The 17,813-nt window shown below is 34.7% G+C and overlaps 1 long non-coding RNA gene across 2 annotated transcripts in view; it reads left to right on the forward strand.

The window, feature by feature from the left end:
- Window positions 1-17,813, forward strand: part of LOC122893156 — a 247,822-nt gene that overhangs the window by 28,822 nt on the left and 201,187 nt on the right. For both annotated transcript variants that reach the window (XR_006381590.1, XR_006381589.1), the window contains exon 2: window positions 15,066-15,112. This is a non-coding gene — a long non-coding RNA (uncharacterized LOC122893156). The remainder of the gene's footprint in view (window positions 1-15,065; window positions 15,113-17,813) is intronic.

Here is a 17,813-nt window from a genome sequence, read left to right on the forward strand (position 1 = left end):
TACTGCACTTTTGGGATAATCAACAAATAACCTCCTTAATTTTCCTCTATCTCACAATGCTTTGGGACTGCTGTGCAGATACAGTCATAATCCCCTTTTTAACCTTTGGTTTTCTAGGAATACGTTTTCCTGATTCTGGAATTTATTGGTTCATTACATGGGGATTGAAGCATCTCCAGTGCTTTTCATAAGACCGTAATTTCTTGGCTCTTCCTTTTTTTGGCTGCTTTCTTACAATCTCTGAACATCTGGTTATCAAGTATACATCAGTTATTGGATTGAAAGCACTAAGAGCCATGCTGATGAAAGAATAAAACATACACCAAACCCTAGGATTATGTTGACCACTCTATAGTTTATAATGATATGCTTAGAAAAATATAGTAAATACAATAAAATGCCCTAAAACTTGTGGACAGTGATATCCCTCTGACAGTCAAATTATAAGGTCGACATTCAGGAGATGAGTGAGGCTCTTCTCAGGAGAGCAAAACTAGGATGTATTCTCCAAAAAGATACAATTTTGTGAAACAAATCTAGCATTATAGTAAACACTATTTAGTTTTTATTTAAATTCCAGTTAACATGTAATATAATCTTAGTTTCAGGTGTACAATATAGTGATTCAGCACTTTCTTACAATATCCAGTGCTTCATTGCAAGTGCCCTCCTTCATCTCCATCACTGATTTCACCCATCCCTTCACCTTCCTCCCCTTTGATATCCATCAGTTTGTTTCTGGTTTGCCTCTTTCTTTCACCTATGATTATTTGTGTGAATGCTAGTTCTTGAAGGCAGGTGTATTCTGTGCTTAGAATTTTGGATATATTCTCAAAGCAACCCTTTGCATGACAGGGTGCTCTCCTCTTCATTTTACAGATGAAAATACTTAAAGAGGATTCATCATCGGTCCAAAGTTGTTTGTTCAGCATCAAAATCAGGAATCATATCTTGCTTTGTCTACTTCTTAGACTATATACTCATTTCTTGGTTGTTATGAGGACTCTCAGAAAGCCAAACCAAAAATGACCCCAAGAGGAAAGTAACAAGAGTGGTTTCTATGAATCTAGAAAAAGTAGAGTTAAGTGGACCAATGAGAGTTTATCAGGCTTTTTAAAAGCTCTGATATCATTCAGTTTTACTCAATCTTTTTTGCCCATTCTTAGCAGCTCAACTTTGAGATTCCAGTCTGGATGCCAAGCTGCCTTCCACATCATAGTTAAAAGTCCTCTAACAATGTGTCCTTGGCATTCTTGCTTTGTGTGTGGGTATCAGTCTTCATTCTGTAATGTCTTTGAGCCCTGTAGTCTATTCCCAGAATGTTGTTATCTCAGGTATGGAATTTTTTTTTCCCCATTGCTCATTTGGAAATGATGCCAGACTTGGCCCTTTTTATCTTAACCTGAGCTCCAGGTCACAGTCACCCTTCTGATAGCATGTCCTCCAACCACAGGAGAAAAGAGCCCAGCCTGGCCAGCCCCTGAGGCTAAACCCATAGTATCATGTCCATGGGGCCAGACTAACCCTCCTTAAACATCAATCTCTTCTTCACCTCTAGACCTGTCTCTTCATTTGTAAAATAAGTGATCTCGAAGATCACTTCTTGCTCTGAAACTATATAAATTCCCCTCCTGTATAAGTGTGCATCTTATTCTAATATTCTCTAGAGAGTAGAGTGAGACCCCACACTATTCTTTTAGCATGCTTTCTTTGCAGAAAAGTTAGAAATAAGGCGCTGTTCACTCAAGGTGTCAGTTATTAAAATCTGTCACAATACAATTTGAATATAGGCTATTTAATCACAGAAGTACTTTTAACTGACCTTGTCATCTTCACTCCACTTGATTTAAGCTATAATTTACATCCTTCATGCTAACAAAAGGGAGGTATTTTTTTTAAATGATATTTCCTGAGCTTAGTGGACCCATGGGAAAGGTAGAATTCCTTGTGAGATGCAAACATTGTTTCTTTTACCAGTGTTCAATTTGATTTCAATTTTTAAGGTTACTGTGTTAACAGAATGCCCCAGAAATTTTGCAGTCATTATGAAAGTGGCATTTTATTTCAGTGAGTAATAGCTATAGGAAGACAATATCAGAAGGATGATATGGAAATCTGATATCAACATTTTCAGAAGTTGTCTATCCTTTCTTGGAAGTCACATTACCCTACATTGTCAGCTACCTTCAACCGAGGATGTTCAGGGAATCATGCATTGCTAGATGGGCTTAAACTTCAGTTTGGCATAGAGGACGTTTTACCATGAACTGATTCACACATTTTAAGTAGCTGATTTTTATAAATTTATTTTATACTACTGTTAAGGTTCTTTTTGAGCTAGATTATTATATATGATTTAATTATAGCATGGACCAAATATCAACTAGTCAATCTTATTAATACTCCTATGACTATATAGTTGACAAATCCAACTGTAGTTCATATATACATATATAACATGAGCAGTATGAAGAATCATTTTAATCACTTGATATAAGCCATTTCCGAAATAGATTTGCTAAAAGTCCCTTCACGTAGAATCAATTAGTAAACTTAGTTTTAAGTCTCATCCTTTCTACTCTCTGAATTATGCATTATGAATTAAATTTTAAGATACTAGTGATACTAGTACTGAATGTATAACTTATGAAATACTACACCCATAGAGAAGCTGGCTGAAATAACAGCTAATAAGTCCATTTTTAAAAATTTTTCTCTCCTAAAACTACCAGAAACGGTCTTCCTGTTTGGCTTAATGCAACGTTCAGCATTATTCCATTAGTTTGCCCCATTTTTTTTTTCTTTTCTACCCTGTTTCTTCATCCTGTCCTTGTCTCCTCACCTCTCAGTGCCCTTTGCTTTCCCTTTAGCCAGTGGTAATCCTATTTGGGTGAACTAAAATCCCAGCTGTTTTTGCAAATTCCTTGGCCAAAAGGAAGAATCTACCTATGAGTTCTGTCTTTCATTCTTTTTCCAGATGGTTTGGCTATTTGTGTCATGTTTTGGTATTTTCTCTTCCGAATTAGTATAAACTCCTTCAGGACAGTACCTCTTCCTATCCTACAAAGCACAATGCTTGTGTTTTTGAGACCACCTAGAGAAATTAATGTGTGTATAACAGAAATTAGAGAGGAGGGGTTATCTTAAGCTTTTAAAAAAATTTTAAGCATAGTTGACATATGTGACCACATCACCAATCCTATTAGGCATCAACAAATCAAGCAGATGCTAAACTCTAAGGTGTTAAAAAGAAAAAGCCTGTTACTTGGCCACAGAAAAAAGGACAACTTTGTGACTCAAATGAAGATATTTCTGCTATTGGATTAAATCCTCTAGCAGTCCACTTACTTTGCCCAAACCCCATTCAGCCTGATTCTCAGTGGTCCATTTCCCCCAAGTAGTGACGTCACAAGTGGTGTCTTACTGCATCCACATTGGTTTACTTAATCTAAGGTGCATACATGTCAAGCAGGGGTCATTTGTACTGGGAAATAATCTTTCTAACATTAGAAATTCAAATATTGCTGTGGTCAAGTTTTTCAGATTAGCACTTGGTTGCTTTTGTTTGTTTTTCTCTGGTGCACATTTCTAAATTTATAAATTCTTGCTTCTATTTTCTCATTTCCAAAACATGATAATGTCAAATAGGGCATGGAAAAAATTCCTAAAGACCGTGGTACCTCATGTGTGTCCAGTAATAATGTACTCATAATTAATTTATGCTATTTTGCATGTTATTTGTTATTCATGCATTCAATAATCCTAGTATTAGACAAAAATAGAACAAGTTCAGGGGCACCAGGGTGGCTTAGCTGACTGAGCATCTAACTTGGTTTTGACTCAGGTCGTGATCTTAGGACTGTGAGATTGAGCCCGGTGTGGAGCTCCAAGCTTGTTTGAGACACTCTCTCTCCCTCTACTCCCCACCACCCCATCCCACACTCCACCACTCGCATGCTCGCTCTCTAAAATAAATAAATAAACCTTTGAAAAAACAGAATGAGTTCATAACTTCAAAGATCTTTTAGTCTATAAGAGAAATATAAGTAATAACTCAAGTTGGTTATAATAAGCTTATAAAAAGGCAAAACTATTTTTAAAGTTTGTCAAAGAATAATTGACATAGATACTGCAAATATTAAAGTTTACAATTTTGTAGTTTTGAAAAATGTATATCCCCTTAAAACTATCACCACAATCAAGATGACACCTTCATGTGCCCAAAAGTTACACCCAATCTGCCCCTTTGTAAGCCTTTCTTCCCACACTTCTGAATACTACCCCTAATCCACAGGCAGCCAATGATCTAATTTCTACCACTTATGAGTTATTTTCCATTTTCCAAAACTTTATATAAGTACAATTATGTATTATGTATACTTGCATCTTTCACTAAGCATAATTATTTTGGGTTTCAATCATGTTGTGCTGTATATTAGTTCATTTTACTGATAAATAAAATTTCATTTTATGAATATATCTCAATTGAATTTTCCACTTGTTGATGGACAGTTGGGTAGTTTCAGATTTGGGCTATTACAAATAAAGCCATGAACACTTATGAACAAGTTTTTGTATGAAAATGTGCTTTGATTTCTGTTAGGTAAATGACTAAAAATAGAATGGTTGATCAAATGATTGACTTCTTAAAGAACCGCTGAACTATTTTCCAAAATGTTGGTTCCATTTTACAGTCCCAAAGTATTAGATTTTCCCTTGCTCTACTTGATCAGTGTTTCTAATTTTAGTCATTCTAGTAGCAGTATACTGGTATCTCATTTTAGTTTTAATTTACATTTCCCTAGTGTATAATAGTTTTGACAGCAACTCTCCATGTGCTTATATGTTCTTTGGTGAAATGTCTGAGCAAATATTTTGCCCATTTTAAAATAGGCTTCTTGATTGTTTTTTATTGAGTTATAAGAATTCTTTGTGATAAAGATCCTTATTTGGATACATGTTTTGTAAATATACTTTCCCAGTCGATGGACTGCTTCCCATTTTCTTGTCCATGTTATTTGAAGATTAAAGGTTCTTAATTTTTATGACGTCCATTTATTGACTTTTTCCATTTATAGTTAGTGAGCATTGTGTAATATTTAAGAAATTTTAGCCAAGAATATGAGTCTAAGTTTTTTTTCTGTATTTTCTTCTAAGCTTTTACAGTTTAATTCTTGTAGTCTATGATAAGTTTAAAGTTAATTTTTGTATATGGTAATTGGCTAAAGAGCTCTTTGTTTGCATATGGCTATCCTCTTACTGAAGCACAATTTGTTATGAAGATTATTCTGTCTCCATTGAATTTTCCTGGCAAATTTATAAAAAATGAATTAAACATATATGTATGGGTCTTTATCTGGACACTCTATTCTAATGAATTGTTGTCTATCTTTACACTAACATATTGTCTTGATCATAGTTTTAAAATAAGTCTTGGGGCACCTGGGTGGCTCAGTGGGTTAAGCCACTGCCTTCGGCTCAGGTCAGGATCTCAGGGTCCTGGGATCAAGTCCCACATCGGGCTCTCTGCTCAGCAGGGAGCCTGCTTCCTCCTCTCTCTCTGCCTGCCTCTCTGCCTACTCGTGATCTCTCTCTGTCAAATAAATAAAATCTTAAAAAAAATAAGTCTTGAAATGAGGTAGTACAGGTCCCCCAAATTTGGTGTTCTATTTCAGAATTATTTTGGCTATTCTAAACTCATTTCATTTTGATATAAATTTTAGAAAGTTGCCTATCAGTTTCTACAAAAATTCTGAGTGAATTTTGTTTGGAGTTACACTGAATAAGTAGATCAATTTAGAGAAAATTATCTCTACAATATTGGGATTCCTATCCAAGAATATAGTATATCTCTCCATTTGTTTAGGTCTTCTTTAATTTCTCTCAACAGTGTTGGGTAGCTTACAGTGTATAGGTATTATACAGGATTTGACAAATTTATTCCAAAATATCATTGTTTTATTCCTACTAATAGAGAAAAATCATTTTGTCTTTCATCATTAGGGATGATTTTAGAAGTAAGATTTTCTATCAATACTTTCTATCAGGTTAAGGAAATTATATTTCTAGTTTTCTAAGAACTTTTATAATAGAGGGTATTCAATTTTGTCAAACTATTTTTCTCCATCTTATTTAGATAATTTTATGTCTTTTTTAGTCTGCTAATATGGTAAATTATATTGATTTATTTTTAAGTCTTTTAGAACAATTTTATTATTGTAGACAAACTGACAATTAAAAAGAAGCTTCCCATATGCCCCATATCCAGTTTCTCTTATTAATAACTTACATAGTCTGATACTTTGTTACAATTAATAAACTAATGCAGACTCACTATTATCAACTAAAATCCATGGTTTAGAGTTCCTTTTCTTACTTTTGACCTGATAATCCCTTTTCTATTCCAAAATCCTATCCAGGATATCATATTGCATGTAGTTGTCTTATCTCTTTAGACTTCTTGTGGTTGTTACAGTTTCTCAGACTTTCCTTGTGTTGATGACCTTAATAGTTTTGAGAAGTAATGGTCAGATGTTTTGTAGGATGCTCCATATCAGAATTATGTTTTTTCTCATGATAAGACTGGATTTATGGGTTATGGAGAAGAAGAATACAGTGAAGAAAGTGTAAAATTTTATCACGTAAAATCAAGAAAATGTAATATCTATATGATTTATTATTGTTAATGTTAATTTTGATCACCTGACTCAAAGTAGTTAAGTTTCTCCTCTATAAAATTACTCCTATTTCCCCATTTTTTTTGCTTTATTCTGTAGAAAGAAGTCAATATGCACAACCCTCTCTTAGGAATTGATGAAAGGCTATTTACCTAAATTATTTAGATTGTTTCTGCATGGGAGATATGTCTTTTCTCCATTAAGTTATTTATTCAGTCATTACTTTTATCAGTATTAACTCAAGGATTTTTATTTTATATTTAAGTTATAATCCAATGCTACCTTATTTTCTTACTCAAACTGTTATGACTTTGGCACTGGGGACAACTTCAGCTGGCTTCTGTCTCCCTCTGACATACTCCCATCACTGTTTTGTTTTTATGTATTTCTTTTTCTTTTTTTGTTTTGCTTTGTTTCTGGTTTTCATTAAATTCTAGTTAATATATAGTGTAATATTGGCTTCAGGGGTAGAATTTAGTGATTACTCATACAAAATACCCACAGCTAATATCATCCTCAGTAAGGAAAAACTGATTGCTTCTCCTCTATGGTCAGGAACAAGACAGGGATGTCTCTTTTCACCGTTGTTATTTAACATTGTACTGGAAGCCCTAGCCTCAGTAATCAGACAACAACAACAACAACAACAAATAAAAGGCATCTGAATCAGGAAGGAAGAAGTGAAACTTTCACTATTCACAGATGACATGATACACTCTGTAGAAAACCAAAAATCACCACCAAAAAATTGCTAGAAATGATACATGAAGTCAGTAAAGGTAGAGGACACAATACGAATGTAGAGAAATCTGTTGCATTTCTATACACCAATAATAAAGCAGCAAGAAGAGAAATCAAGGAATCAATGCCATTTATAATTGTACCAGAAACCATAAGATACCTAGGAATAAACCTAACCAAAGAGGTAAAAGATCTGTACTCTGAAAACTATAGAACACTCAGGAAAGAAACTGAAGAGCACATAAAGGAATGGGAAAACATTCCATGCACATGGACTGAATGAACAAATATCATTAAAATGTCTGTATTTCCCAAAGCAATCAATACATTTCATGCAATCTTTACATTTTGATTCCACAAAATACTTCAGGTTCTTCTTGCATATTTCCTACCTAAATCCTAGAATAAGCTATTTCTCCAAGAAACCTGGTTCTTTTTAATAGAAACTGGTATTAAAAAAACCAAGATCTGGGTGCTACATGTGCATGTTGCTTCCATTCTCAATAGAAGTATAGAATAATTCCTTCTTAGGGTGCCTGGGTGGCTCAGTTGGCTAAATCTGCCTTCAGCTCAGGTCATGATCCCAGGGCCCTGGGACTGGACCCTGCATCTGGCTTCCTGCTTGGCAGGGAGTCTGCTTCTCCCTGTCCTGCTGCTGTTCCCCCTGCTTGTGCTTGTGCTAGCGCTCACTCTCTTTTTCTGTCAAATAAATAAAGAAAATCTTAGAAAAAAAAATTCCTTCTGTTATCTCTCAATTGACATATTGACAATATTAGGGCATATATCAACACTTTATACCTCTGTTGTGTATATTCTTTATATATAACTGTGTTTAACTACTTATATCTATGTTAAGCTAAACACGAGTTCATACTGATGCCCCCAACTTACCACATGGATCATTCTAGCTTCCCCTCTTCTTACCTGCAAACTCTCATTTCAAATATGAAAAACTTGATTCCCACCATTTATGATTCATTTACTTAATTGCCCAGTTCCAGGATACATGTATAGCAGTATAAGAATGATTTACCTGCATACCATAGAATATAACTTTATAAACCTCAGTACAGTTGCTCACGTTTAATTCCTTTTGCTTTTAATCTTAACAGACTCTACTCATTTCCGAAGTTAAATAGGCCAGGACCTTTTACCCCAGTCCCTTCAGTTAAGTTGTTTCATGCATTTGTAATATAGTTAGATTCTCTTTTCACAACCTTCAGTTCTTCTTTAGAAACTTCGACCTCCTAAATATGTTTTTAACTACATACATTAAGATTTGTCTTTGTACTATCAAGTTCTATGGGTTTTTTGAAAAAATGCATAATATCTTGTAACACCACTGCAGTATCATACAGAATAATTTTACAGCCCTAATAATCCCCTGTGCCTCACCAGTTCATCAGTCTCTCCTTTCGTCAAAGTTTGCTGATCCTTTTACTCTCTATATAGTTTTGGGTTTTCGAGAATGTCCTATAATAGGAATCATGTAATATTTAGTCAGTGAGAGTAGTTTCTTTCACTTAGAAACATACACATTTATTTATTCAAGTATATTTAATATATAGTATTATATTAGTTTCAGTTGTACAGTGTAATGATTCGATTCTAGAAATTGCCCAGTGCTCATCACAATAAGTGCACTCTTTAATCCCCATCACCTGTTTCACCCATCCCCTCCCACCTCTCCTCTAGAAACCATTAGTTTGTTCTCTATATTCAAGAAATCTTTTATTTTTTTCTTTATTCATTTGTTTTATTAAATTCCACCTAAGAATGAAATCATATGGTATTTGCTTTCTCTGAATGACTTATTTTACTTAGCATTATAATCAGCACATTCATCCCTGTTGTTGCAGATGGCTATATTCTTTTTAATGGCTAATATTCCATATTGTGTGTGTGTGTGTGTGTGTGTGTGTATACTGCATCATCATTATCCATCTATTGTTGGGAACCTGGGTTGCTTCCATATCGTGGCTATTATAAACAATGCTGCAATGGACATGGGGGTATATATATCTATTTGAATTAGCATTTTTATTTTCTTTGGGTAAATAACCTATAGTGGAATTACTGGGTCATATTGTATTTTTAGTTTTTTGAGGAACCACTGTACTGTTTTCCACAGTGGCTGCACCAGTTTGCATTATCACCAACAGGACATAAGGATTCTTTTTTTCTTTTCCTCCACATTCACCTCAACACTTACTCTTTCTTGTGGTTTTGATTTTAGTCATTTAGTGTGTTGTGATATTTCATTGTCATTTTGGTTTGCCTTACCCTGATGATTAGTGATGTTGAGCATTTTTTCATGTGTCTGTCGGCTTTCTGTATGTCATCTTTGTAAAATGTCTATGTAGGTCCTCTGCTTATTTTTAATTGGGTTATCTGTTTTGTTTTGGTTTTGGTTGATTTAAGTTCTTTATCTATTTTGGATATTAACTCCTTATGGGATATATTATTTGCAAAATCTTCTCCCATTTAGTAGGTTCCCTTGTCATTTTGTTGATGGTTTCCTTTGTGGTACAAGAGCTTTTTTAATTTGATGTAGTCTCAATAGTTGATTTTGCTTTTGTTTCCCTAGCCATAGAAGACACATCTGCAAAAAAGTTTTTAAGTCTGATGTCAAAGAATTAACTGCCTTTGTGTTCCAGAAATTTTATGGTTTCAGGTCTCATATTTAGGTCTTTAATCCATTTCAAGTTTACTTTTATGTACAGTACAGGAAAGTAGTCCAGTTACATTCTTTTGCATATAGCTGCTCAGTTTTCCGGACACCATTTGTTGAAGAGACCATCTTTTTCCCTATTGTATATTCTTGCCTCTTTGTCATAGATTAAAACTGACCACAAACATTTCAGGGCACCTGGGTGGCTCAGTGGGTTAAGGCCTCTGCCTTTGGCTTATGTCATGATCCCAGGGTCCTCGGATCGAGCCCCGCATCGTGCTCTCTGCTCAGCAGGGAGCCTGCTTCCTCCTCTCTCTCTCTGCCTGCCTCTCTGCCTACTTGTAATCTCGATCTGTCAAATAAATAAAATGAAATCTTTAAAAAGAAAATCCAGAAACTCAGGTCCCACCCCAGAAAGGAATCAGAGCCTGTATTTGAATAAGATCTCCAGCTTGTGGCTGCATACATTAAATTAAAACAAGCAACAAAAAAACACCCCCCCCAAAAAAAAAAAAAAACTGACCACAAACATTTCTTGGCTCTGTATTCTGTTCTATTGATCTATAGGTCTATGTTTGCGCCAATACCGCGCTGTTTTGATCACTACAGCCTTGTCGTATATCTTGAAATCTTGAATTGTGATACATCCAGTTTTGGTCTTCTTTTTCAAGATTGCTGTGGCTATTGGAACTTTTATACAAATTTTAGGATTGCTCTAGTTTTGTGAAAAATGCTGTTGGTATTTTGGCAGGGATTGCCTTAAATCTGCATATCGCTTTGGGTAGCATGGACATTTTAACAATATTTGTTCTCCCAACCCATGAGCATGGAATACCCATTTGTTTGTATTATCTATAACCTCTTTTTGGAGTACAGGCTTTCCCCATCCTTGGTTAAGTTTATTCCTAGGTATTTTGTTATTTTTGGAGCAATTATAAATGGGATTGTTTTCTTAATTTCTCTTTCTGCTTCTTATTACTGTATATAAATGCAACAGATTTCTGTATATTTCTACTCTGTGAGTAAATTCATGTATTTAGTTTTAGTAGTTTTTTTGGTGAAGTCCTTAGAGTTTTGGGTTTTTTTAGGAAATTTTCCATCTTTTTAAAAGATTTTATTTATTTATTTGACAGACCGAGATCACAAGTAGGCAGAGAGGCAGAGAGAGAGGGGGAAGCAGACTCCCTGCCGAGCCAGATGCGAGGCTCGATCCCAGGACCCTGAGACCATGACCTGAGTTTTACTTCTTTCTTATCAATTTGGGTGTCCTTCCTTTCTCCCACCCCCCTTCTCCCCTCTTTTCTTTTTTTTTTTTTTTTTTTGGTCTGATTGCTGTGGCTAGCACTTCCAGTATTGTGTTGAATAAAAGTGGTGACAGTGGACATCTTTGTCTAGTTCCTGGCCTTAGAAGCAAAGCTCTAAGTTTTTCACCTTTGAGGATGATGTGGCTTTTTCATGTATGGCCTTTATTATGTGGAGGTATGTTCTCTCTAAATTGATTTTATTAAGAGCTTTTATCCTGAATGTATGTTGTACTTTGTCCAGTGCTTTTTCTGTTTCTTTTGAGATCATCATATGGTTTTTATCCTTTCTCTTGATTTGGTGTATTACAGTGATTAATTTGCAAATCTTGAACCACCTTTAGATCCTTGAATAAATCCCAGATCATGATGAATTTTTCAAATATATTGTTATATTTGATTTGCTAATATTTTGTTGAGGATGTTTGCATCTGTGTTCCTCAGAGATATTGGCCTGTAATTTTCTTTTTTTATAGTGTCTCTATCTGGCTTTGATATTGGGGGTTATCCTGGTCTCATAGAATGAATTATGAACCTTTCCTTCTAATGTTCTGGATGGTTTGAGAAGAATAGGTATTAACTCTTTCAATGTTTGGTAGTCTCCCATCCAATCACTAATCAGGCTTGACCCTGCTTAGCTTCTGAGATCAGACAAGATCAGGTGTGTTCAGCATGGTGTAGTCACAGTGAGCACTACTAGGTATTATATCCAACTAATGAATCATTGAACACTACATCAAAAACTAAAGATATAATTAATATATGTTAACTACTTGAATTTAAATTTTAAAAAATTGGTAGTATTCACCTGTAAAGCCATCTGGTATTGGACGTTTATTTGTTGAGTTTCTTTATTGCTGATTCAACTTTATTGCTACTAATAGAATTGTTCTAATTTTCTTTTCTTCCTGATTCAATTTTGGAAGGTTATACATTTCTAGGACTTCATCCATTTCATCTAGTCTGTCCACTTTGTTGACATATTTTTCATACTATTCTCTTATAAATCTTTATATTTCTGTAGAGTCAGTTGTTGTTATTACTCCTTCATTTCTGATTTTGACTACCCCCATCCTTTTTTTTATGAGTCTGTCTAATGTTGTTTTATCAATTTTGTTGATGTTTTCAAAAAACCACCTTTTGATTTCAATTTTTGTTTTGTTGATCTGTTCTAGGGTTTTTTTTTGTTTGTTTGTTTGTATTTCATTCATCCCTGCTCTAATCTTTATTATTTCCTTCCTTCTACTGGATTTAGCCTAATTCTTTTTTTCTAGATCTTTCAGGCATAGGTTAGGTTGTTTATTTGAGATTTTTCTTGTCTTTTGAGGTAGCCCTGTATTCCTATAGTCTTCCCTCTTGGAAGAGCTTTTACTGCATCTCAAAATTTTGGAACATTGGGTTTTTTAAAATATCCTCTTTGATTTCTCTGGTAACTCATCCATTATTTAGTAGCATGTTATTTAGCCTGCATGTATTTTTCTTTCCAGATTTTTTAGTTTCATAACCATTGTGGTTGGGGAAAATGCGGGACATGATTTCAACCTTTTTGAATTTGTTGAGAATTTTGTGGCCTAATATGTGATCTGTTCTAGAGAATATCCATGTGTACTTGAAAAGAATGTGTATCCTGCTGGTTGGGGAGAGAAAGTTCTTAATATATTGGTTAATATTTCTTGCAGGGCAGGTCTACTGGCAGTGAATTCCCTCAATTTTTTTCTTTTTTTTTTTAAGATTTTATTTATTTACTTGATGAAAAGAGGGATCACAAGTGGAGAGGCAGGCAGCGAGAGAGGGGGAAGCAGGCTCCCTGCTGAGCAGAGAGACCAGTGTGGGGCTCCATCCCAGGACCCTGAGATCATGACCTGAGCTGAAGGCAGAGGCTTAACCCACTGAAACACCCAGGTGCCCCTTCAGTGTGGTTTTCTATATTCACTTCCCTTCAGATTCCAGGGTAGAAAATGGCCCTGGGACCTCAATTGTTCAATTGTTTAATTGGTCCAAGAAAAGTCACTGGTTTTTAGTTATTCAGCTTTTTTCGTTGTTGCTGTGTTAGTCACCATACAGTACATTCGTTTTTGATGTAGTGTTCCATGATTCATTGTTTGTGTATAACACCCAGTGCTCCATACAATACATGCCCTCCTTAATACCCATCACCAGACTAACCCATCCCTCCACCCCTTTCCCCTCTAAAACCCTCAGTTTGTTTCCCAGAGTCCATAGTCTCTCAAGATTCCTCTCCCACTCTGATTTCTCCCTCTTCATTTTTCTCTTCCTTCTCCTAATGTTGTTCACTCTATTCCTTATCTTCCACAAATAAGTGAAACCATATGATAATTGACTTTCTCTGCTTGACTTATTTCACTTAGCATAATCTCCTCCAGTTTCACCCATGTCAATGCAAAAGTTGGATATTCATCCTTTCTGATGGCTGAGTAATATTCTATTCTGTGTATGGACCACATCTTCTTTATCCATTCGTCTGTTGAAGGGTATCTCGGCTATTTCCAGTTTGGCTGTGGACATTGCTGCTATGAACACTGGGGTACACATGGCCCTTCTTTTCACTACATCTGTATCTTTGGGTTAAATGCTAAGTAGTGAGATTGCTGGGTCATAGGGTAGCTCCATTTTTAACTTTTGAGGAACCTCCATACTGTTTTCCAAAGTGGCTGTACCAACTTGCATTCCCACCAACAGTGTAAGAGTGTTTCCCTTTTTCTTGTTGAAAAGACAGGAATTATAATTTCTAAACTCTTTATGTGTCAAAGCAAAACCAAAAGTTTTCTTGTTTATTTTTGAATATTAAAGTAGCCTTGACTTTCATAGATAAAGCTCACTTGATTATGATGTATTATCATTTTCATATACTGCAGAATTATATTTGCTAAATTTTTGTTAATCTTTGCATTTATGTTCATAAGGGATATTAGTTTGTAGTTTCCTTTTCTTTTGGTATTATGGTAATGTTGACTTTACAGAATTAGTTAGAAGTATGACCTTATCTTTAATTTTCTGGGAAACTTTGTATATAATTAGTACCATTTTTTTCCTGAAATGTTTGACAGAGTAAAGTCATTCAGTTTGGCGTTTATTTTTTGTGGGAAGAATTTAACTATAAATTTAATTGCTTTGGTACATGTAAAGCTATGCAAGTAATCTATTTCTTCATAAATAAGTTTTAGTATTTTGTGTCTTTCAGTGAAGTTTTCTGTTTCATTAAAGTTCTTGAATGTAATGGCATGAAGTTCATACTATTCCCTTATATTATCTCTTTAATATATTTAGTATTATGCCTCCATCAGAAAGGATGAATACCCAACTTTTGTAGCAACACGGATGGGACTGGAAGAGATTATGCTGAGTGAAATAAGTCAAGCAGAGAGAGTCTTTAATATATTTAGAATATTTACAGTTGTCATTCTCTTATTTCTAATAATTGTTATATTTTTATTTCTCCCTCTTTTATGTATATATGTACATGTGTGTATATGCATGAATTTTTCTATTTGTTCCCTGATAACTGTCTAGAGATTTATTATTTTATTGCATTTCTCAAAGAACCAGCTTGGTCTCTGGCTCATCGGTGTTTTTTAAATTTCATTGGCTTCTATTCTTTATGGTTTTCTTTCTTCTTCTTACATTGATTTTAATTTTTTTTCCTATTATATTAAGGTGGAAGATGAAGTCGGTGATTTGAGACCTTTCTCCTTGCCATTCAGGTATTTAGTGCCATAAATTTCTGCACTGCTTTAGATGTCTTATACACATTTTGATATCTTTTGTTATCATCTTATTTTAGTTCAACATACTTTTTAATTTTGCTTTTGAGTTCTTACTTAAACTTGGAGGTATTTAAAAGTGTTTTTCTTTCATTTCCAAATAGTGGTAGATTATCCAGATATCTTTGCTATTAACTTCTAATTTAATTCCTTTGTAGTTAGAGAACAGAGTTTGTATGATTTGAATTCTTTTAAGTTTAGTGAGAACTGTAGTTTTTTCTAGATAAATTTTTAAAGTACACTGGAATAGAATTTGAAACATATATATTTAGCTGGTTAGGGTGAAATGCTCTATAAATTTTAATTAGCTGTAATTTTTTTATAGATTTGCTTACTATCTTACTAAGCCTTCTATATGTTTAATGATTTTCTGCCTGCTCTTGGTCTAAGTTTATTGAAAGAAGAGTGTTGTAATATTTTACTCTAATTGTAGATTTATTTGCCATTTTTCCATTGTAATATTATCAGATTTTGTTTCATGTGTTCTCACACTCTGTTAGTAGATGCATATACATTTAAGATTGCTGTCTTCTTGATTAATGATCTATTTGTCATTATGAAAAAGCCCACTTAATTTCTAGTAATATTATTTCCTGCAAAACCTATTTTGTCTAGTATTAATATAGCTACTTGAACTTACTTTTGACCAGCTTTGCATGGTGTATCTTTATCTTTTCTACTTTTAACCTATTTCTACCTCTATATTCAAAGTGAATTTCTCATTGGCAACATGTGATTGGGTCTTACTTTTTAATCTAATCTGATAGTGTCCACATTTCACATAGGATGTTTATGCCATTTATTTAATGTGATTATTTTAATGATTGTGTCTAAATCTACCATCTTGCTATTTGTTTTCTACTTTTTCCATCTGTTCATTGTTTCTTTTCCCACAGCCTTTTGGTCTTTCTGCCTTGGTTGGTATTGAAGCTATAACTCTAACGTGGTTTTTATTTTAGTGGCTGCTTAAAATATAAATGTATCTTGTAGTCTACATAAGTATATGACACTACATCATATATAGCAATATACTTCCCTTTCCCTCTTCCTGAAATTTAGGCTATTGTTGAAATACATTTTATTTCTACATATGTTATAAATATCATAATATAATGATACTGATTTTCTTGAAATAGTCAAGAATCAGAATTAGCTAATTAGCTAATAAAGAGGTTGAAAATAACAAAAGTGTATGGGTTTAAAAAAGTATTTCCCACATACTTTCCTTTTGTTTATATAGATTCAGATTTTCATGAGTTATCTTTCTCTTGTGCTTGAAGCACTTGCTTTTTCATTTCTCCTTTTTTTTTCTTTTGAAGATATTATTTATTTATTTGACAGAGAGAGACACACAGCAAGAGAGGGAACACAGCAGGAGGAGTGGGAGAGGGAAATGCAGGCTTCCTGCGGAGCAGGGAGACCTTTGCTGGGCTCGATATGGAACTCAATGTTGGACTCGATCCTAGGACTCTGGGATCATGACCTGAGAGGAAGGGAGGCGCTTAATGACTGAGCCAGCAAGGCACCCCTGCTTTTTCATTTCTTATGGTACATATTGACTGGAGATGAAATCTTTTAACTTCCCCTTCTTTAATGTATGTGGCGGGGGGGCGGCGGCCTTCATTTCACCTTCCTGTCTGAGATATATTTTTGTTAGGTATGGATTTCTAAGATGATCATCTTCTCCCAATACTTTGGGACACTGCTCCTTTGTCTCCTAGTTTGCTTTGTTTCTGACAAGAAAGCATGATTTTATTTTTATTTTTGTTCCTTTATATCTACTTTGCATTTTTATCTGGCTGCCTTTAAGATTTTTTATTTGTCAGTGACTTTAAAACAATATTATTAAGATGCACCTTTATGTAGTTTTTCCCTCAAGTTTTTTTTTTGTGTGTTTCTGTTATCCTTGGGTGTGTGAATTTGTAGTTCTCATCAAGTTTGGAAAATTTTAGGTTCATCTTCTAATCCCCTTCCCTTTCTGCTGTTCAGATGCCAGTTATACAAATAATAAGATGCTTCAAGTTATCCCACCATGCTATTCTTTCTCTTTATTGTACTCTTGCTCGCTCGCTCGCTCTCCCTCTGGCTCACTTTCTCTCTCGCTCGCTCTCTCTCACTTGCTTTCTCGCTCACTTATTCTTTCTCTCGCTCTCTCGCTTACTCTCTCACTGCTCTCTCTCTGGCTCGCTCACTCTCTCTTGCTTACTCTCTCTTTCTCGTTTACTCTCTTTGGAGAAAGAGAATCTCGCTTAGTCTCTCTCTTCTCTCGGTTACTCTCCACTCGCTCTCTCTCTTGCTCTTTCTCTCCTCTGGCTTGTTCTCGCTCTCTCTCGCTTTCTCTTTCATTCTCGCTTGTTCTCTTTCTGTCTCTCTTTCTTGCTCGCTCGCTCTCCTGTTCGCTCTCTCTCTTTCTCACTCTCCCTTTCTCTCTCTCTCTCTCTTTCGCTGCTCTCTATGTTTCATTTTGGATAGCTTCTATAGCTTTGTCTTTAAGATCATCAGTCTTTTCTTCAGCAGTGCATAAATTGATACTCAGGTATATTTTTATCCATAGAGGCTGGATTTTGGACCTTCCTCTGCTCAATGTATCTCTGTCTTCTTGGCTGTTCTTTTTTTTTTTTTTTTTAAGATTTTATTTATT

The sequence above is a fragment of the Neovison vison genome, chromosome 13, assembly GCF_020171115.1.
Source record: "Neovison vison isolate M4711 chromosome 13, ASM_NN_V1, whole genome shotgun sequence".
NCBI lineage: Eukaryota > Metazoa > Chordata > Mammalia > Carnivora > Mustelidae > Neogale > Neogale vison.